The sequence below is a fragment of the Cervus elaphus genome, chromosome 6, assembly GCF_910594005.1.
Source record: "Cervus elaphus chromosome 6, mCerEla1.1, whole genome shotgun sequence".
Classification (NCBI taxonomy): Eukaryota; Metazoa; Chordata; class Mammalia; order Artiodactyla; family Cervidae; genus Cervus; species Cervus elaphus.
This window is the reverse complement of record NC_057820.1, coordinates 3,901,227-3,922,702: the sequence shown is the minus strand read 5'-3', so window position 1 is coordinate 3,922,702 and position 21,476 is coordinate 3,901,227. Positions and strand designations below refer to the sequence as shown.

Below are 21,476 nucleotides of genomic sequence, written 5' to 3'. Positions count from 1 at the left end.
CCCAGAACCCGACCCCGAATCGCAGCTCCAGAGCTCGAGCTGGTGACAGACGCCCCCGCCCGCCCGCCTTCCCACGCCAGCTGGGGGGGGGGGCTGCATGTCAGCTGCATTTTCAGCTTTGCCTCTGAATGGCTGAGCTTCCCAGGGCCTCAAATCCTCTGCTCTGGGCTGCAGGAAGATTTACGGGGGATTGGAGAGCAGCTTAAAGACAGAAGGATCCCTTTGCGTACAAAGGGCTTTTCAGCCATCACTGCCTGCCCCAGATTACGTGTCCCCTCTTCACACATGGAGGGGGTGAGGGGGACAGTGCAGGGGGCCTGTAATATCACAGGGCCCGGCCTCCTGGAGGAGGTGCCCCATTCACCTCCAGGGCTCCCATCCAGAGCGCCCCCCTTGGGTGCAGCCCCTGGAAGTCTTCCCCCACCAAGGACAACACCTCGGGCTTTAAGGATGTGTCAAGTCATGTCCCCCGTATGGTTTGAAAGCCGTGATTCTTGGTTCCCAACGCAGCATTTACGGATGAAATCAGCCAAGTGCAAGTGAATCCCCTTCTCTAAGCTCCGTTTCCTCATCTATGAAATTGGGATAGTAGTGACAGTAATAAAAACAGAAGTGCCTGGATAGTGAACAGAGAGCTTCTGCAGCTCCTGCGGGAGAAAGTCCTGTTGTGGAGTGTCTGCCGTGTGCCCGGCCCATGCCGGGTGCCCAGGACAGGCAGGCTCGGAGTTTCCTATCAGATCATCCCCTTCAGTGCCAAGGAAGGGCCTGGGGGAGACAGTGCCCAGAGAGGGCATGAGCTTTGCTCACGCTCACCAGCCTCTCGTGTCTGAGCTGGGGTGCGAGCCCCTGACCTCCAACCAGAGCTGTGCTGAGGTCACCCGGAGGGCTGGGAATTAGGATTGCCGCCGTTTTTCTTCTATTCTGATGAGCGAGCCCAGGCAGAGGGAGGGAGAGATGAGTCCCCAGTTTCCTGCCCTGAGTGTGCAGGCTGGGGCCGGGCATGGAGGAGGCGAGAGGGAGAAGTTTGTATTCAGAGGACTGACTGGTCCATCTGGGAGCTTCGCCATTACTGTTCTCGATAATGAGTTATACGGAAGCTGAGGATAGAATTAACAGCTCGGGTAAAACCATTTCAAATGAGGGTCCTTGGCAGCTTGGCTGACTAATTTTGATTGCAAAATTATACATCAACGCCGTCAAATCTTTCCCCCAAAAGAAACAGTTTTGCCCATCACCATCAGGCGGCTGTTCTGGCCGCTTCTGGCCTGTGAGCGAATGTGCCGGTTTGTGGGGCTGCAGCTGGAGCATTTCAGGACCTTCTCCTGCATCTGCAATTGTTTACCGCACCCCATGCTGCTCCGCCTCTTGCCCAGCTGAGGTGGCATTTCTCTGGGCGAATAGACTGTTTTCCATTTGCCCGGCACCTTCTGGCTACAGCCTGGAGCTGCTTTTACGCTGCGCTTTGTCCCAGCTGCGCCCGGCCGCGGTGCGCACGGCCGTCCCCGCCTCAGTGTTCGTCACCGTGCGCTTTGCTCCTGCTCGCCGAGGTCCACTGGCCGGAGCATCCGCACCCCGTCCCCCAGAGTGCTCTGCTGAGGCATCACGCCTCTCCTGGGTGTCTCCACCCCAGGACCCTGCCCCAGGCCTTGGTCTGACTCAGGGGTCTCTCCCCGCTCTGGGGAGCTCCTGGAGGCAGAGAGGGGGCGTCCTCAGCACCAAGCAGAGTCGGCCTTTTGCTGAACATTCTCGGGGCCTCCTGCACAGAGCTGGCTGTTTATCCTGAGGTCCCTTCTGCGTTTCTGTGGAGGTTCGCAAGGGCTGTGCCCACGCGTGTACTGGCTGCAGACTCTGGGGGCACAGGGGCCCCTGATTCTGGTTTGAGAGGCTGCCTGTTCTCACCCCGGTGGGCGGATGTACTGAGCAGATTCCGAGACTAGGGAGGCCCCGTCCCGCCGTCTGCTCTCTCACCCTTTCCAGCCCCAGAGCACCAGCTGAAGGGCCTGCCTCGGTCCTCCCAGAGAACCTCGTGACACCTCCCTGGTTTCCATGGTGATGTCAGTTTCCATCCTGACTGCTCTGGAGAGGGATTATAAATTCATTATTTCATACTTGGGTCTGGTGCTCCGCCTTCCTCAGCCTCCAGGTTTCAGAGTCTTGGTGGGACTTTATTCATTCATTATCTGATTGGGGGAAAAAAAAATGGATTGAGTTACAGCCAGAGTTATTTCCTTCTCCCTGGGGCCTGAGGATCATCGTGTTGGAAGATGAGCAGGGACCCTTGAGAGGCTGGCCGGGCAACCTGGAACTCCTGGAGTGCCCCAGAGGCATGGGAATTGCAGGTTTTAATCACCGGTGGATGAACTGAGCTGCCACGGGCTCGCCTACACACGGGCCCCGGGAGCTATAGGGGTGGGGGACGTCCGCTCACCGCGGATCACGACCCTGCTGGCCACTGGGTCACTTGATGTTGCTGAGTTTCTCCCATGGAAATTGTTTGCAGCAGCAACGGGATCCCCCCCAGGCTCCCCGGGTGTGGGATTTTTCAGATGATATGGCCTGACTTACCCATTTTCTCTCTTTCTATTCACACTCTCTGGCCAAGTTCGCCTCTGACCCTGCATGGCCAAGTGCCTGATGAGCCCAAGGCTGGCGTCTTGGTGGCCATCAAGGTCTGAGGCCTCGTCTCTGAGCAGACCACGCTTTGCCGTAGTATCCTGAGGGGCCCGAGGCCTGTGCTGTCCCCCTGACTCTGCAGGGGCCGTGTGACCCTGCCGCCTCTCTGCCCAGGTGGACGACGGCTGGGAGGCAGGGCCTTGAGCAGGGACACCCCAGCCAAAGCGTGCCTTCCCATGGGCCTCTGCGCTTCGACTGGGGTTTAGTTGCAAATACATTGACAGATGGTTGATCTGGGTTGGGACTGGAGGGAATCCTCAGGAGGAAGTGTCTGACCAAGTCCATCTATCACCGGGCTCCTGGCATGTGATGAGAAAGGCCCAGGGGCAGGATGGGCGAACGGGATTGGGGAGGGCCTGTGAATCTGCCTGGTCCAGCCCCGGCTTGGGCAAGTTCCCCTGGACACCTCGTTCAGGTCCTCCCCAGGTGTATGCTTGCTTGCCCCTGGTGATGGGGAGCTCACTACCACGATGAGGGGAAACTCAGCCTCAGATGGGAGGCTGTGTCTTCTCCTACCTCTGAGTCAAGCATGGGGGTGCAGAGGCATCCAATGGGGTGCTGGGGTCTGTATCAGCATCTCATTCAGAGGATAAGTGGAAAAATCCAAGAAGCATCTGGGCCAGCTCCACAGACCTCCCAGGACATGAAAACCCCCACGTTCCCACGGCCTGTGCTGGGTGAGCACTCTGTTCCTGGGCCTGGCGGCATCGTGCGGACAGCAGCAGCGCACTGCTGTAGCCTTTCTGGAGAGAGGACTCGCCAGGGCCAGCGGGTGGGCATGCTTGTCCCATGCGTCCAGTTCTTGATAACAGTGCTGCTGAGCGTGAGGGGGGCTCACCTACACTACCGCAGTTTGCATGGAGGAGCGTCTCAGTTCGGGCTGGACCGCCCGGAACCAGCCTGGGCCAGCCCAGCGAAAGTGGTAATCACAGCTAAGCAACAACACAAAGGAAGAATTCGGGAATGTCAACCTTTGGAGAAGGGAATGGCAACCCACTCCAGTATTCTTGCCTGGAGAATCCCACGGACGGAGGAGTCTGGCGGGCTATACAGTCCACGGGGTCGCAGAGAGTCAGACATGACTGAGCGAGTTTCACTTCACTTCCACAGCACAGACAAAGCAACACACACATTTGCACATTTCAGCCGGACTGAAATAAACATCCACCTGCCCAAGTGTCCTTAGAGACGACAGATCTGAGAGTGACCCCAGGGTGGGGGAGAGATGGGAACAAATGTGGCTGATTTCTTGTCGGGTAGACCTGGCTGGTCTCTCCATCTCATTCAAACCCCTTTCTCTCCCGTCGGCTGCCTGGGATGTGAGTGTGAGTTACCTAACTGCTCTGTACCTCAGCAGTCACAGGGATAATAAGAGGGCCTTTTGTAGTCATGGGGTCGTTATGAAGATTAATTTGGGTGAATGCTTACAGCTTAGAAAGTTCCAGAGACGTGGCCTGCAATAGAAACACAAGAGCCGGGTGAATTCGATGCAAGGCGATGTGTGGGCAATTCTTGAGACATAACAGGAGCGCAGTGGGTAGTGATCTCTGCCTTCCCGGCCACCTCAAAGCTCATCTGGACAGAGCTCTGTAACCATGCATAGCTGTACCCACCTCTTCTGTCACAGGACAGCCCCCACCCCCCCAGGTTGTAAATCATACAATACACGCCTAATGCAGATACACTTGCAAGCGTGCAAAAGAGAAAAGAAAGCAATTCGCTAATAACCTGTTCTTACACTCAGATGTGTTTCTATCTGGTCTGTTTTCCACGTCTGTGCATGTGCGTGCCCACGTCTTTGTGCATTCACATGTAGGTGTGTGTGAATGTAGTTTTTAGCAGAGTTACAAGGATCACCATTCCCAGTTAATCAGAGCCTCCTCCTCAGGGTACCGGCCCTGCACCGGGGCTGGGATCTGAACACGGCGTGGGTCATGCTGGTTGCCTTCCAGGAGTTCAGAGTCTCCTGGCAGAAACAGAGACACACAGATTTTCCACGTACTTGTGAAAGTGCAGGAAGGGCCTGCTGTGGATTGAATCTCAAATAACTCCTGTAACATTGCGTATGAGTGTTTTCTGATTACGGTTTGACTCTGATCCCGTGATGTGTGTTTGCCGATTGAGTTAAATGTTTGCGCTACAGTTGATTCACCCAATAGACTCTGCTCCTGGCTTGCTGATCTAAGCTGTGAGATGACAGGCAGACACAGCTTCAGGTGTTGACAAGTGGGTGTGTTAGCCCAGCCCCAGAGCTGAGGGCAGTGTTGGGCTGACAGATCAGACCGTTCGCCAAGCGTCTGATCCTGGTGGAAGGAAGGTGCTCACAAAGCCACATGGCCGTGGTCTCAGCTGGAGCTCCCATGACATTTACCACTGGGGCCTCCCATCTGAAAGCCGAGACCACATCTTGATGCATGTTGAGATCGTTCTGCCAAATTTGCCCCATCATTAACTTTCAATCGCTGTTAATTTTAGACAGGGCTCTTAATTCAAGTTTTTTGTCTTTGTCAAGTTGATGGAGATGGGTCTGTTTTTAGCCCTGGTGGGAGGTGGCAGGGTGGTGCTCCTTCACCCGGACTGCAGAACACCCTCAGACGCAGCTGGTGATGAAATGCCAGTCTTGTGATTTAGGGAAATCGGCTCAGGAAGTTTATGTGTGGAGCTGGATTTGACAGGTCTGCTTTATAACAAGTCACTCCTGTGAAGGTAGTATTCTGTCTGAGATATGTGAGGTGCGATTCAGCCAGATGTTTGGGTCTCAAACAGAATTGTTCCCATCCTTGTTCCTTGGAGGAAGATAAAGTGACTTCACCCCAAGGAGAGGTTGTAAATTAGATTTCAAACATGAAGGTCTTTTTGTATTCAGGAACCCAACCCTTCCACCATTTTCTTCTCTTGAAACAAGTTATCAATATATGCCAGTTTTCACGATGAAAGACATATAGATATATTTTTCCCCCTCTACTTTTAGCTAGAATTCCGTAGACCAACCTGAAGTATGGAGAGAAGCAGGGTTGTCTTTATTTATTACAGATAATATATATATGGGAAGATGGTGACTGTTCTTGGCTGTGAAAATGAAACCAGTTTGGCTGATGAAAGTGACCTTGAATGAAAGGAACATCTCTGTTGAAATTTACTCAACTGCTTCTTCTCCTCGTTGACGGTTATTATTAGGCATCCATTCAGAGGACATAAAGCTCCTGTCTGACGCCTTCCCTTCCTGTTGTTCAGGGGACCCCTGGGCCAGGCTTTGCCCACGGCATCTCCGGGTTACTGCCCAACTCCACCACTCCCCACCAGACCCCCTGCTCACTGCCACGGTCACTGACAGCTGTGAATAAGCCCAGGTCTGCCCCACCCAAGCCTGGGTTCCATCTGTGACAGTCTTAATTAGAGGACAGGTCATGTTTCTCTTCTGGGCCCATTGTCCCACACAGACACAGATTAATTCTTGGCATTTGTAATTAACCTTGGCTGAGAAGGCAGCAAGAGAGCCTTTTATCAGATCCTTCTCCATTTTTCAGTATCATACAGAACCCATCTTTCTTTGATCTGGTGTAATCAGCATGTCGATCACATATCTGAAACTCAAGTGTGCAGGTATCTTGGAATTCTGTGGCCCTGGACCCTGTGCTGGGAGGGCGGTTGAGGATGCCTGGGATGGAGGGAGGCAAACTGGGGGAGAGGTCACCTCTCCGTGTGGACTTGCTTTGAAAAGAAGGACTCACTTAGAAATAGCAGGTGGGGTCTGGCTTACTCCCTATTCACTAGTTTGCGGCAAGTTCAGCGGGGGCTGGGAGACTTGAGCCTCGGGGTAGGGAGGAGGGAGGTCAGGACTGCTGTTCAGGGGTCAGATGCAGCCTGTGCTATCCCAAGGCAGAGCTGGGGCTGAATGATAGGCCCCCGGAGAGACAGGCTCAGTTAAACACAAGGAGGAGCTTTGGCAATTACGGAGCCTCCGGTCATATGAAGCAAGCAAGTTGAACGGCCATTTGACTGGAGTGCTGCAGTTACAATAGTGTGTGAATGAGGCCTTACCATCCACAGGTGAGGTTTATGTGGTATTCACCTCCCCATCAAATATTCTTCTCATGCAGATATTATTAGAGTCCCATTTTACAGATAGGAAGCCCGAGGTTGGGAGTGATGGGCAGCTTGCCCAAGCTGCTTAGCTAGAATGAGGCAGAATCTTGTAGACCCTAAGGTTTTTCTGGACTCTTTTTCCCAGCAGAGACAAGGGACTCACTAGAAATATGTTGCTTTGTTTGGAAGATTTATACCAAGACCACTCTGAAAGTCCCACATTCTTTTAGGCTGTGGCATGCTTAGAGAACATAGTGAAGACAGCTGCAGGTGTTTGCTTTTAAGAAACCACCCAATGTTATTTTTAAAATTCTTTTCTTGAAATACTTGGTCTCAGACATTCAAAGCATCCACTGTGATGGTCACGGGCCTCCGATGTAGCAGCCACTTCCAGAAAAGGTGTGAACATCTGATGCTGCCCAGGGCAGGGAGGTGGTTTCTGGGGGTGTTACCGGGAGAACCGTCTCCCTGGGGCAGAGTCTTGCAAAGATGCCACCTCGGTGAGGATGCTTGTATAGCAGAAGCTGAGATGACAGCCAACAGAGGTGAGGGGTCACTGTTCTCAAAGACACGCTCAACATTAGCCTGGGATTCGGGACTGAGCCTGAGCCTCTCTGCACTCTGTTTAGATGCTCTGTCATGTCCAACTCTTTGACGGTACCGATCTCATAGACGGTAGCCCTCCAGGCTCCTCTGTCCATGGGATTTTTCAGGCGAGAATACTGGAGTAGGTTGCCATTTTCTCCTCCAGGGGATCTTCCCGACCCAGGGATTGAACCCATGTCTCTGGTGTCTCATGCACGGCAGGCAGACTCTTTTCCACTGAGCCACCGGGGAAGCCCTGTGTGCAAGCCTGGCTCAATTTGAAAAGAGCTGCTACTCACAGATAGGAACCTGGCCCGCACGTTCCCCAGCTCTTTGGCTTTCCAGAAATAGCGCTCGCAGGGGCTGAGCGTCTGCGGTCAGCCTGGTCTTACAGAAGCGGAAGTTGCTGAGGCTTGTCAACCATCTCACTGACGATTCTTGTCCTGTTGGAGTTCTGTTGGCGAGGTGGTGAGCTCCCCGTCACTGGATTTCCAGGTTGCTGGGGCCATGGCAGGGAAGCTGGGTGTGTCAGGGATTCTGTATTCAGAGAAGCTGGGTGTTTTCTCAACAGTGGAACTTTTGCCGTCATGGAGGGGCCGGGACAGGGGCATCCAATGACCTTGGAGCCCTGGCGGGGTCCACACTCTTGTATCTATCGTCCTAGAGCCTGGCCCTGGGTGAGCATGCCTCTGACGGCACTCTGCTTCCCCTCTCATAAATTGAGGGCAGCCCCAGGCCCTGGGCTCATCTTGGGTGAACCACACAGTGCAGGAGAGGACGCTTTGTTTTCGTGGAGTTGCTTTGTGGGTACTTTCCATTGACTTCTTGTCGGAGTTGCTCACTTTTCCATTTCTAGAAATGGTGCGAAAGTTTCCCATTTAAGTAAAAGCAGTGAAGTGTTATTTGGTCAGTGGTGTCCAACTCTTTGCCACCCCATGGACTGTAGCCCCCCAGGCTCCTCTCTCCATGGAATTCTCCAGGCCAGAATACTGGAGTGGGTAGCTATTCCCTTCTCCAGGGGATCTTCCCAACCCAGGGATCCAACCCAGGTCTCCCGCACAGCAGGCGGATTCTTTACCATATCTAAAAAACTTCCGAAGGTGCCCTCCTGGTGGGTGATTCTGGTGCACACGCTGAGGGCGGCCCCTGAATGATCAGACACGGGTTTTTTTTTTGAGGCTAAGCGATGCCGACAAGGATTCCTGGCTCTGCTTGGAGGGGACTGGGGTGGCCTCCTTGACCTGCAGCCCAGCTGAGAGAGCGTTCAGGCATGCGCTGTGAGACAGGCGGGGACCCCAGGGCCAGGAGATGAGCCCTGGAGCGGGCAGGCTGTGCTCGAGGCCGACTCACATTAGGGACAGCTTTCCCCAGCATGTGACACCAAAGGCCTGCCCCCCAGCTCCTGCCACTGGCAGCTGCACCTAAAAGGTCCCCTTTTGGAAGAGAGCCCTCCTCTTCCTCCTCCCTGGGGAAGGCTGAGTGCCCCCAAGGTGACTGAATGAGTGGGCTCTGGACAGAAGGAAATGCTCCTCCAGCTGCCCACCCCCACCCCTACCATTCTCTTTCTAATTCTAAGTATGATTTAAACCGTCTTTGAAGGAATGTCCCAAAATAGTGGGTAGTGGACACGGCTAATCTCCAAACTCCCGAGACGTCCCAACGAGAGCGGCGGGGTCATCCCCACCCTCGTCTGCCCTGACAGCCCGACAACTCTGGTGTACCAGCTGTATGTAGCCTGCAGCTGCTCACAGCCAGAGGACCTACTGTGTGCCAGGTGCTGGGGAGGCGGGACGGGCAAGTCCTTGGTCCCTGTGCTCGAGAAGGGACGGACCCCAACTGTGAAGTGTCAGAGAAGAGGCGATGCCATGCGTTCGGCAGTAACGAAGAGGAACAAACCCGCTTCTCCAGGAGCCTCTGGGGAGAAAACGGGTTGGTGAATGAGGGTGGGATATGAAGAAGAAAGTGACGCAGGTCGGAAGACAGGGCGTCATCGGGAAAGCCTGAGACGGGAGAGGCGCCGAAGTCTCCCCAGGACCGCAAAGGGCGGGTGGCGTCTCTTGGGTGGGGGGAGGCATCTCAGGGCCAGGATGGGGGTAAAGCTGGTGCCTGGGGCTGAGTGGGGGAGTGATGGAGTGGGGCGGTCCTGGCCTGCAGGTCTGGGCTGCAGGAAACACGGGGGATGCTCACGCCTGGGTGTGCAGGCCTCTCCTTCCTCGTCTACATCGATGCAGTGCTGGGTATAAAGCTGGTTCCCGGGCGATGCCTCCAGGCCGTCCACATACTTAACGCAAGGCACAGAGTCCAGGCCCCTCTGGAGGGGCCCCAAGGCTGGTCAAGGCCACCGAGATGAGTTTGAAATTGATTTCCTGTCCACCCTGCTGAAGAAGTGGAAAGGGCTTATTGGCCCATAGATTGATTGGGTCCCAGTGACATTGAAAAAGTCACTCAGCGGTGCCCCACTCTTTGTGACCCCATGGACTACACAGTCCATGGGATTCTCCAGGCCAGAATACTGGAGTGTGTAGCCTTTCCCTTCTCCAGGGGATCTTTCCATCCCAGGGATTGAACCCAGGTATCCCGCATTGCAGGCAGATTCTTTACCAGCTGGGCCACAAGGGAAGACCAAGAATAATAGGGTAAGAAGGAAATAGCAACCCACTCCAGTACTCTTGCCTGGAAAATCCCATGGATGGAGGAGCGTGGTAGGCTGCAGTCCATAGGGTTGCAAAGATTCGGACACGACGGAGTGACTTCACTAGCGTATTCCTTCTCCAGTGGATCTTCCCAGCCCAGGGATTGAACCCAGGTCTCCCACACTGCAGGCAGATTCTTTACTAGCTGAGCCACAAGGGAAGCCCAAGAATACTGGAGTGGGTAGCCTATTCCTTCTCCAGCAGATCTTCCCGACCCAGGAACGGAACCGGGGTCTCCTGCACTGCAGGGGGATCCTTTACCAACTGAGCCGTCAGGGAAGCCCCATACTGGGTCCCAGACTGGTCTGCAAACCCTGGAATGAAGCGGAAAATGGTGCTGATGCGCCTGCGTGTTTATAGGTTTGCTGAGACTCTTAGCAGGGTCTCCTTCCAGAGGAGAGGGTCCTCTGTCCTCCCAGGTGAGAGGGCAGGTATTGCCGACCCGCCTGCACTTGAGAACCCAGCAGGCGAGGGGGGCTGGGGGGCAGGCCGCAGCTGGACAGCAGAGGTGGTGGGCCGACGGGGGTCTCCTGCAGACATGGGGCTCCGTGCCAGGGCCCACAACCCATTTAGAGACCCACAAAAAATGTTTTACTGTCCTTTAAAATCAGAAGAAGAAGAAATAAAGTTTTAGGTCAAGGAAATGTTTTGATGTATAATAGGAATATATTCTTCTTTTGTTTTACACCAATGCAGCTGCAAAATAGACGTGTTAATATCTTTTATGGAGGAAGTGGCCCGCAGAGGCCCAAATGCCTGAGGCCCCCAGAAGTCATTTTGCACCCCAGATGGCTGAGAGGAGCCGATTCTGGAAATAGGGACAGAATCCGTCGTTGGTCTCTCCCACTGGCTTTCTCGGGAGATAAATTTGTCTTTGCAGGTCTCAGAGGGGCCGTGGCGGCTTCTTTCCAAGCTGGTAGCTAAGCCACCAGCCTCCCTGATTTCCCGACTCTCCTGAGGGACAGGTGTTTCTGGGTGACCTGCCTGTCTGGACTCCGTGAGGTCAAGAGACCCGTTCAGGGGCTGCTGCTCCCCAAAAATCTCAGCCTTCCTGGCCAGACACAGCCAAAGTCTTCACTAAACCCCATCGCTCGCGCTTCCTTTGTTCCAGGCTCCTCTGTTCCAATATGACAGCATCTTCTCCAAAGAGAAATTCTTGGAAGTAAGGAATGTGCAGTTTTCTGACAGCAGACGGGTGGGGGTGGGGAGGCGGCGGGCATGGGAGCCTGGGGAGGGCTTTCTGCTTTAGAACCAGTATCAGCAATTTCCACCCCCCCTCCAGGAGGTTCCCTGGGCGTGCTTTATGTCTAGAGAAGGTGGCACCAGAAACATCACAACTTCTCCAATTACCCTTTATTACCATAAATAGATCTGAAAAATGCCAACTCTTCCAGGTAGTAGGAATGCCGAGCATCATTTTGAAGAGTGACGGCCAAGAGGAAAAAAAAAAAAGTCATGTAATTTCATTAAAAATTTCACTTCAAGTGACTGTTAAAAAGGAGGGATGGGTGAAATTAAAATTCAATCAGGTCATGAGCAATGGAGGGTAAATAATATTTTTAAAGGACAGCTGAGGTGGAAACGTTGATGAAGACCCACCTATTAAAATACACTTTATCCCTCAAACAGATATGATGTAAAAATGCCGTTTTCCACAGATCAGTAATGTTCCTCCATTTATTTTCTGCTGACTGATTTTGATTTATAGTGATCCTTTCAAAGCTTAGTTCCCAACTCTTTTTTTTAAACCCTGGGCTGCGTGCCTGTGAAGGTGGCTGATTGATGGAGGGGTTGAGCGGGCGCTCACCTGCTCTCTGTTAAGGCCCAGCCCAAGGTGGGAGCCCCAGCGTCTCCCAAGGGGAACTGGCAGTTGTGAACAGGGCCCCCAGGGAGTCTTCCAATGGCCCCTGCTGTCTGGGGCCGACTCTCTGTTTGAAGGGGCACCTGGAGCAGTGGTCCAGGGGTCCCTAACTGTGGAGTCAGGCAGCCCCCGGTGGAGACCCCAGCCCTGCCCATTCCCAGCCATCACCTCCTACAAGCTGAGCCTCAGCGTCCCCATCTGGAAGATGGGCGAGTGCCTGTATCAGTGTCCTGGGGCGGCCATAGCAAAGCACCACAAACGGAGTGGTTAAACAGCAGAGATTTTGTTCTCTCAGGGCCTGGAGGCTGGAAGCTCAAAGTCAAGGGGTTGGCAGGGCTGGTCCCTCCCCAAGCTGTTGAGAGAGAGTCTGCCCCAGGCCCCTCCCCTAGCTTCTGGGGGCTGCTGGTCATTCTTGGGGTTCCTTGGCTGGTAGATGCATCGCCCCGATCTCTGCCTTCATCTTCACATCTGCTGCCTGTGTGCAATCTCTTCTCTTCATACAGACACATGTCACTGGGCTTAGGGCCCACTCACATAATCCAGGATATGCTGGAGATCTTCAGCGACATCCTCAAAGGCCTTTTTCCCAAACCAGGTCACTTCCACAGGCTCCAGAGTGACATCCTTTGTGGGGGCTGCATCTAACCCACCATGTCCTGGGTCTGTGGGGGCTCAGAGCAGGCGGGCAGAAGGTTCCAGAAGTTTTTCCAAACAGACTTGCTTGGGAGGAGTTCCTGGGAGGAGTTAGGATGTTCCCCGGGAGGAGAGGAGGACGGGGCAAGACGTAGGCGCTTAGGAACAGCAAGTTGGGATCAAGAAGAAGGGTGAGGGGGTGGGGCCTGTTCCAGTGGGCGGGGTCTGTTCCAGTGGGTGGGGCTTGTTCCAATGGCGGGGCGTGTTACAGTGGGCGGGGCCTGTTTCAGGTAGGCGGGGTTCTCTTCCTGGTGGGCAGCTGTCTGTTCTGCCTGATTGGCACGTGCCGTCCACCTGTGCGTGCACTTGCTCATTCATTCTCGAACCCTGGCGAATGCGGCCACAAAGGCGGGGCTGGAGACCCGGCCCTGGCTCCGGATGCTCTGGGGGTCAGCTTGTCTGTGTGGTGGCTTTGAGGCATTACGAATAAATCAGCCTTAATGTAGCCTTTTGTTTGGACGAGGGCTCTCGGAGGAGTGGTGAAATACTGACATGCCGCGATCTGAAATTGGAACCGTAAAACATCCGGAGCAAAGTCAGTGGAGAGCCTGCTGGGGACTTGGCCGGGTCGCAGTGGGCTCGCGGTGGACTAGGGTGGGAGGGGCGCCACTGCCCGGAGCCCAGCCTGGTGCCCAGGGCCTGACCCTCCAAGGTCAAGGAAAACCCATCAGGGTGTCAGCTGTCAGGCAGCACTGGGATCCAAGAGCCTGGGGTTCCACTGCCAGCTAAGCTCTTTAGCTCCAGGAGAGCTCTGAGCCTGCTTTACCGGGCACCTCCAGGGGCCAAAGCTCAAGATGAGAGTTTGATTACAGCAGGAAGTGTGCTTTGGTGTCCTCCAGCCTTACACTGGTGAGTTCAACCAGGATGCACTGGGCAAAGGGCCTCCTTTCTCGCAGCCAGACTTCCAAAGGCCTCAGGGCTATGTTCTCAAGTCAGGGCAGCCTCCCTCGGTGTGCCCCCACCTGCCTACCTGCAAAACGGGAGCAGAGTGGTTCCCGGCAACCAGGGCTTCTGGGAGGATTAAAGGAGCTGACATCTAGGAAGTGCTCAGCGTGGGACCCAGTAGAGTAAATCCGTCTGCTTTTCACACATCATGATGATTGGGAGGTTTTCCTGGTCTGGCACGCTTGCTGCTGCCGTGCTGGGCTCTGTGGGCTGGAAGCGAGTCTAGGGACACACCTGCTGCCCACAAGGGCCGGGCAGCTGCATTGGGAAATAGGTTCAGGAGAACAGTGTGGCCCTGCAAACGACCACACTTCAGCTGCCAGTGTGGACACCGCGGGGCCCTGGAGAAGCCCCCTGGGACCCTACCCTGGGGCGCCTGCCTCTTGCTGTCTCTCCCAGGGAGAAGGGGCTGTGGCCGCTGGTGGGCAGGGTCATGGGTTCAAGGCCACGGCTCCCGTGAGCTGTTCTCTTCCTCTAACGTCCTCTTTTACTTCTTGCATCCCCGGCCCTGGCTGGTCCATGTGTCCAGGCCTGCCCATCACGCGGAGGGACCCCACCGTGGCTGCTGTTACAATGGCGTTTTTATGGGCCTTGGTTTCCAACACGGGGCCAGTTGGAGAGTGGGGATGGAGGGTGGCCGCAGGCTCAGCGGTGTCTCCAGGTGCCCTTGGGGTGTGGGGAGGTGGGAGCTTGCATAGTCTCCATCTGTCTATTTCTATGTACATCTGGCAGGTGTGTCTCCCAAGTCTCGCTTTCTTTTTATTTATTTAAAAATAACAAGAAGTTACAGAAACAGTGCCGAGATCCGTGTTCCCTTTACCTGGCTTCCTCTGATGACGTTGCTCAATGTATCCTCAGTGAGCCGGCAGACCCAGGAAACGGATGCCAAGCCTCCTTTGCAGAGAATCCCTGCCTTTGGGTTGAAGCTGGTGCCCAGATCCAAACTGCCGTGTCTGCCTTGGTTGGCCAACAGCCTCTGTGTGCATCTGTGTCCTTCCGCCTAGGAGGAAGAGGAACCAGTGCCCTCCCACCCAGAGCCTCACAGAAAGCCCCCTCCCCCTCCCCCTCCCCAAGCCTCCAAAAGGCCATCCTTGGATTGCCTTGTCTTGGTAGAATCTTCTGAACAAGGGGCTTCCGTGGGGTCACCTGGCTTCTGCATCCACAGAGAGCAGCCATCACCCCTTCCCAGGGCCACCTACCTCCCCTCCAACCTCCTCTGCTCCTGGAAGCACCAGCTGCTCTCTTCCTGCTTTTCTGAAGCTTGGGGGTGGGGGTAGGGAGGAGGAGTTGCTCAGATACCAGGGAGATGAAGTGAGGTTCTACTTGGGACTTGCTGGGTGGCCTCTGACCTCTATTCCTGTGACCAAGACAGAATGACTGAATGGGTTCAAAGCCCTGTGACCTCAGAAAGGGATCCTATTTGGGGCTGGGTGTCTCAGAGCATGGTGAAGCATCCCCGAGGGCCTGGGTATCACCTTCGTTGTTGAGGAGGGAAGGCACAGTCCATTGGGCAGCCCCCCAACTTGAGTCAGTGGGGTGCCAGGCCCTCCACACATGTTATCATCACACTTTGTCATCACAGCCACTCGGAGGTGTGTGGCCTTTATCCTCCAGTGTTGTAGACGAGACACTAGAGCAGGGAGGGTCATGACACAGCCGTGTAGGTTCACCGACAGGCAGGGTCTGGTCCAAGGCTGTGTATCTTCCCCTGCCATGGGTCTCACCCTGGTGCTGGGCTTCAGAGCAGAGCAGATGGTGAGGGGATGGGGCTCAGCCCCCAAATCATTGTTCTTGAGCTCATGTCCACTGTCGGAAAATCTGATGTAATCAAATCAGCAACCTAGTCTGGAGACATCCTGGAAGGCTTCCTGGAGGAGGTGGCAGCTATGCTGGCCCAGTAGGTGGAGAGGTGCAGGGGTCTGGGCCAGGGAAGAAAGGAGGATGGGCACAGAAGTGGGCAGAGGAGCCTATGGTGGTGAGTAGGTAGGTCTGCCCATTCATTGATTTATATAACAAGCTTCTCAGATATTTCATTGTCACCTACACTAACACATACGATGCTTCCCTGGTGGCTAGATGGTGAAGAATCTACCTGCAATACAGGAGACCCAGGTTCAGTCCCTGGGTTGGGAAGATGTCCTGGAGAAGGGAATGACTTCCCACTCCAGTATTCTTGCCTGGAGGATTTCACGAGCAGAGGAGCCTGGCGGGCTATAGTCCATGGGGTCTCAAAGAGTCGGTCATGACTGAGTAATACTTTCACTTCCACTTCATAGCAACTCACCTACACTGCCACACGCAATGCTTCTCACAAGTATCATTAAACAAGTGCTGCACAGACCATGAGATGCAAAACAGTGTTTCACAGAGAAGGCCCATGCCACCTCCGGTCCCACCCCAACCCTGAATCTAGCACTTGCTGAAACCCTATTTGTCCCCAAACTTTAAACCTAACCCTAACCCTAAACCTCATACAAACTCTAACTTGAGTGCCAGCTCTAACCCTGGCCCTAACCTAGCTCACTGTGGACCCACCACCCTCATTTCATCTCTGTTCCAGTCCTGGGAGCCTACACAGCGTCTGTGTCACAGATGAGGAACTGAGCCCCCTGGAGTACAGGGCTCCTAAATCGTGGAGCCAGGATTCAGACCAGATCCCTTGGGCTCTGGGAACACAGTTGGCCCCTTGTGAAGTCCTCCAGGCTCTGCAGAGGAGCCTGGAGTCAGGGGGCCCCAGGAACTGAATACGGAGGGAGGGTGTGGCAGGTGGGGACCCAGGCTCTCTACTCTGCAGAGGTTTCTGCTGGAGGGAAATGTCTGGGGCCATCGGCAGCGTTGACAAGTGCTTTCGTGGCCCAGTTGGGAGTGAGAACCTGCAGGGAGGCTCCCAGAGGCTCCCCAGCATGTAGAGTGCAGGAAAGCTTCATGGAGGAGGGGGAGAAGGCAGGCGGGTGAGCCTCCTGGGGTCGCAGCAGTGAGTGAGGACACTCACGCAGTCTAGGGTGTCTATTGGGAAGCGCTGGGCTGTGCCAAGGCCTGACTCTGGAGAACTAGCACCCGCCGTGTGGCCTTCTGAGCCTGACAGATCCCTTCACCCTTCCCCTTGGGGGCCTTTAGCAGAGAGAAACAGGATTCCCCTCACTGGTATATAAATGCGGAATTGATTTCTCTTAACGGGAATTGACTTCTTCATGGAGGATGCATCTAGGCGAAGGCGTCCACTGCTGAGCCGACAGCCTTCCTGGGGGGTGGGGAATAGGCGGTCTGGCTGCCTTGTGGTCAGCAGGAAGCCCCTTCCTCTTCAGCTCGGGCTGCGGAGAAGTCCCCAGGAGGCTGTTCTAGAAGGAGCCACGGGCTCGGCCTCAGGCCAGTGGGTCTGGTTATAGTTCTGCCGTCTCTTGCATGTGCCTCTGGGGGTGGCCACTGCCCCTCCCACCTCGGCTTCTCATCTGCAAAGTGGGGGCCAGGGGCCCATTTTCAGGGCTGTTGGGGGAAACGGTGGGAGAACGTGTGTTCTCGCCTGGCCTCCTGCATGCAAGCTTTTTGGGAGAAGCCTGGTGCTTTTGGGGGGCAGGGGTCCGCGCCCTCCCCCGTATCGTGATTCATAGCCATGTCTGGGTGAGGGGTGGGGACCCTCCGGGTGGGGACACCCTTCTGTTTTCCTTCACCTTGTCCGACCACCTCGCTGCCCCCAAGGGAGCAGGACTGCCTCAAGGTCCAGGCAGCCCGGTTTAGTTAGGAAGGAATTTGTCAATGTGCTTCACTGGAAGCAATTATTAAGCACCAGCTAAAAGCTTTCATCAGGGTCTAATCTTTGCCAGCCATGTACGCCAGCCCCACCAGCATGAAAATGGGCATTTTTTTTTCATGTTTTGAAGGTAGGAGGGAGAAAGACTGTGGCCAGATGTGAGGGTTCATCAGAGGCGAGGTGCCCTGGAGTGGCCGTGTGGCCTGAGGTCACATACACACACACACACACACACACGTGCGCGCACGCCCCTCTTGTGTGGAGATGGAATCGCTGACCCAAGCTCACACACACACACACACACACACACACATGCACGTGTGCACACGTGCCCCTGATGTGTGGAGGTGGAGTGGCTGGCAGGCCAGTGGGCTGCAGATAGTAAAGGGTCCCCAGTGGAAACCTCCCCTCCCCCCTGCCAGCCCTCCCCCTCCCCCAAAGACCACCCTGTAAGAAGTCTCTTCCGTCCCCTCTAGCACCCCCTGTCATCACGTGTCTTCAAGCGGAAATGAGTATCTACCCTTGTCTTCGCTCCCTTTTTCAATGGAGGTAAAATTCAGGGAACAGAAAGCCTACCATTGGAACCGTGCTGAAGAGTTAGTTCAGCTCAGGGGGTCTGCCTCTCCCATGTTGAACACAGAAGGGATACAGCACTGTTCCTCCCCGGCTCCACTCGCTGAGCTGGCCTCCTTGCGGCGGGTGGGGGGTCCTTTCTGCAGTCTGCGTGGTAAGTCTTTCCTCTTGGACGCTGCCCCGTGTTCCCGTGGGCAGCTGAGTCCCGGCGAGTGGGCCAGGCCTGCGGTGGGTCTGCACGGAGCTTCCAGTCTGCAGCTGTTATAGACGGTGCGCGGGCAGTCGCCCAGGACACCCAGGAGTCCATGTGCACGGGTCATCCGTGGAAGAGCTCCCCGAGCGGAAGTGCCGGGCCGCGGGGCCGACGGGCTGTGATTCTGCCCGCTGTCATGTTCCCGCCGCAGGGTGTCATGGGGCTTGGAAAGAGCTCCGTCGTGAGCCCGTCCTGCTGCATCTCTCCCGTCTGTCCTGGTCCAGGCTGTCCCTCCCTGGGCTGGCATCCTTCTAAGTGCAGGGAGTGAGTGAGGACACCAGGGCCCGCCAGGGCTCATCCGGGAGGAGGTCTTCATCCTCGAGACGTGGGCCCAAGAACAGCTCTGCTGTTGGGTGAGGCATTGGCCGAGACCTACATCATCCCCATGGACAGAGGGGGGTGCTGGGCTCAGAGAGGCCAAAGGCCGTGATGACACGAGGCAGGTCCAAGGCTCAAGGCAGGGAGGTGCCCACGGGCCTCCCGGAAGATCAGCCAGCAAGCTGCTATCCTGCAGACGTGCCCTCGCCAGGCCAAGGCCACAGCCCCGTGTCCTCCAGGAGGTTCACCCCGACAGCCCCCTTTTTCAGCACCCGCTGTAGGTCAGCCTTCCTGCCCAGGGCAGGGAGCCCTCACCCAGGACCCAAGTCCCATCTGTACAGGAGGTCAGGTGCTTCGTTGCATTGAATGAGGCTGCGTCCAGGCTCCTCTGGGCCCCCAGGGTGGTCTCCTGAGCACAGAATGTGGATCTCTTATGAAACTGGTGCAGTTTCCAATTCACTGTGAATGTTCAGGTGATTTTTTTTTTTTTCAGTCAGTGATATCAAAATGCCTCCCTCCTGTGTTTTGATCATCAGCCCCTTCCCCTGGGAACTGGAATTTCCTGTTAGCTCAGACAGTAAAGAATCTGCCTGCAATGCGGAAGACCCGAGTTCGATCCCTGGGTCGGGAAGATCCCCTGGAGAAGGGCATGGCAACCCACTCCAGTGTTCTCGCCTGGAGAATCCCACAGGCGGAGGAGCCTGGCAGGCTGTAGTCCACGGGGTCGCAAAGAGTCCGACATGACTGAGTGACTACACTTTACTTTTCTTTCTTTTTGGCCCTGGGAACTAATGCTTGCATGCATGCATGCTCAATCTCCCGGTTGTGTCCGATTCTTTGGGACCCATGGACTGTAGCCGCCAGGCTCCTCTGTCCATGGGATTTTCCAGGCAAGAACACTGGAGTGGGTTCTCCAGGCAAGAACAGTAGAGTGGGTTCTCCAGGCAAGAACACTGGAGTGGATTCTCCAGGCAAGAACACTGGATGGGTTCTCCAGGAAAGAACACTGGAGTGGGTGCCTCTTCCTCCTCCAGGGGATAGACCCAGGGACTGAGGGACATGGAGCTTGGAGGGTCTGCCCCCAGAGCAGAGGGGTCTTCCCACTGCCCACTGCAGAATCAGCGGTGTCAGCTGGGGCTGTCTGGCTCTCCCCAGCCCCAGGCTGATCAGCTGGGCAGTTCCATGGGTCTACCTCCGGGCAGGCACAACCTGCGTCCTGGCCTCGGGACCCCATTTCTCCTCCTGCTTGGTGGGTCAGCGTGGTGCCTGGAGGGCACCCCCAGCAGGAAGATGGGTGGCACCCCCTTGATGGAAGAGTGGCTTGTGAGCAGGTGGCCAGGGCACCTGGCTCTGGCTGGCTTCACTGCCTTCCTCGTCGTCAGTTTGGGAAATGCCACATATATTTCTGCCAACAAGCAGTTTGAGTGCTCGCGATACATCAGGCTCTGTGCCCAGCAGTGGGACATAAAACAAGACACAGCCCCCCTCCCTCAAAGGGCTCGTGACTCAGGGTGGTGACAGACCTGTTGGCTGTGCTGGGCGAGTGGGAAGCACAGGGTCTAAAGGACTTTGGAGGAGACAGTGAATCCAGGGGAGGAGCCTGGGGGACTTCCTGGAGGTGGTGTCACTTAGCCTGCGATCTGAATGCTGAGTAGGATTTAACCCAGGCATTAGAGGTGGGGGTGGGGGGAGAGGAAGAGGGTCCCAAGATGAGGACCAGCTTTTGCAAAGGCCGGAGCTTAGAATGAAGGGGATGGGCATGAGTGGGGAATCTCACCCAGAGGGAGTGGGAGGGGGAACCCCTTGGTGATGGCCCACTGTGGCAGGACAGAGTCCACATGGGCAGAATTTACCAGGAGACTGAGCTTGGTGCACAGAGGGGCCCGAGCACCAGGCCAGGGGCTGAGCTCCCCGCTGCCCAGGTGTGCAAGCAGAGCCCAGATGGCAGCTGCTCTCCAAGGACGCAAGGTTGACAATTTCGCCCTGGATAGGGCCAGATTAAACAGACTTTGAGGTCCCTTCCAGCTGTCACGCTCCCGCTTCTTGAAATCCCCTCTGGGAACAGCAAGACGATAAAATATAAATCAATAGGTTAAAAATACGCTTGTCTCCTGCACGTCCAGGGCCTGTCACTCTGCTGCCTTCCCCAATCTTCAGATGATTCCTGCTTGACTGGGGCAGCCCAAGAGCCCAGCAGGAGAAAATCGCTTTGTTCCCGAGCAAGGCAGGCTGATCGCGCCTCCATTGACAAGACCTCGGGTTTTTTTTTTTTTAATCATCGCTGCCTTTAAAATGTACACTGTCCCATTTCACTTGACATCTCCTCCTTCTATCTTCCCTGCTTTAATCACCAGGGAAAGAAAGATCAGCCAGACTGCGGCAGTGCCTATGTCCCCCAAGATGGAGAGCAGAAAAGTCCTGCTTGCCAGAAGGCACCAAACTTGGGGATGGCCCATGTGGTGACCCCAAATTAACCAGGCCGACCGCTCTGCTGGGACCCCGGGGGGCTGTTCCCGCTTCACCTCCTGGGGTTCCCATAGCAACGGGGATGTTAGGAGCCGCTAATAGGGTCTGGCAGTGAGTGAAATGAAATTTGATGTAGAGGCTTGTGAAGTAATTGGGAAGAGGGGGACCCTTTCTCACCTGGCAGGTGAATGAAATCTCATTCCCTTGCTGTTCATACATTTTTGGGGGGTGGGAAACTTTCGGCTGCTTATGTGCATTTATTTTCATTTTTATAAACAGTTGTATTTCCTGCACAGTCCTGATATGAAGAGGCTTTGTTAAGTTAGGGCCCAGTGTGTGCGGCAAACAGTTTAGCACCAGCGACAAAAAGCGTGTGTGCCTTTGATGACTCGTGCCTGCCTCCTCCCCACCCCCATGCCCCCCAAGGTCCCAGCTGTCCCCGCCCACCTTCCCGGCCCGCTGTCATCAGCTCTGCCCTCGGCCGCCGCTCCAGGGAACGTTAATGACAGCACATACTTCGGGGCTGCCCTAGCCTCACCTGCAGCCCCCAACTGCTGTTTCTGGCCGGCTTCTTGTTCTCGA

The 21,476-nt window shown here is 55.4% G+C and overlaps 1 protein-coding gene across 1 annotated transcript in view; it reads left to right on the top strand.

Moving 5' to 3' along the window:
• The window catches only part of SORCS2 (sortilin related VPS10 domain containing receptor 2), a 491,606-nt gene that overhangs the window by 169,557 nt on the left and 300,573 nt on the right, over nucleotides 1–21,476 (top strand). The gene's annotated exons all lie outside the window — the stretch shown is intronic.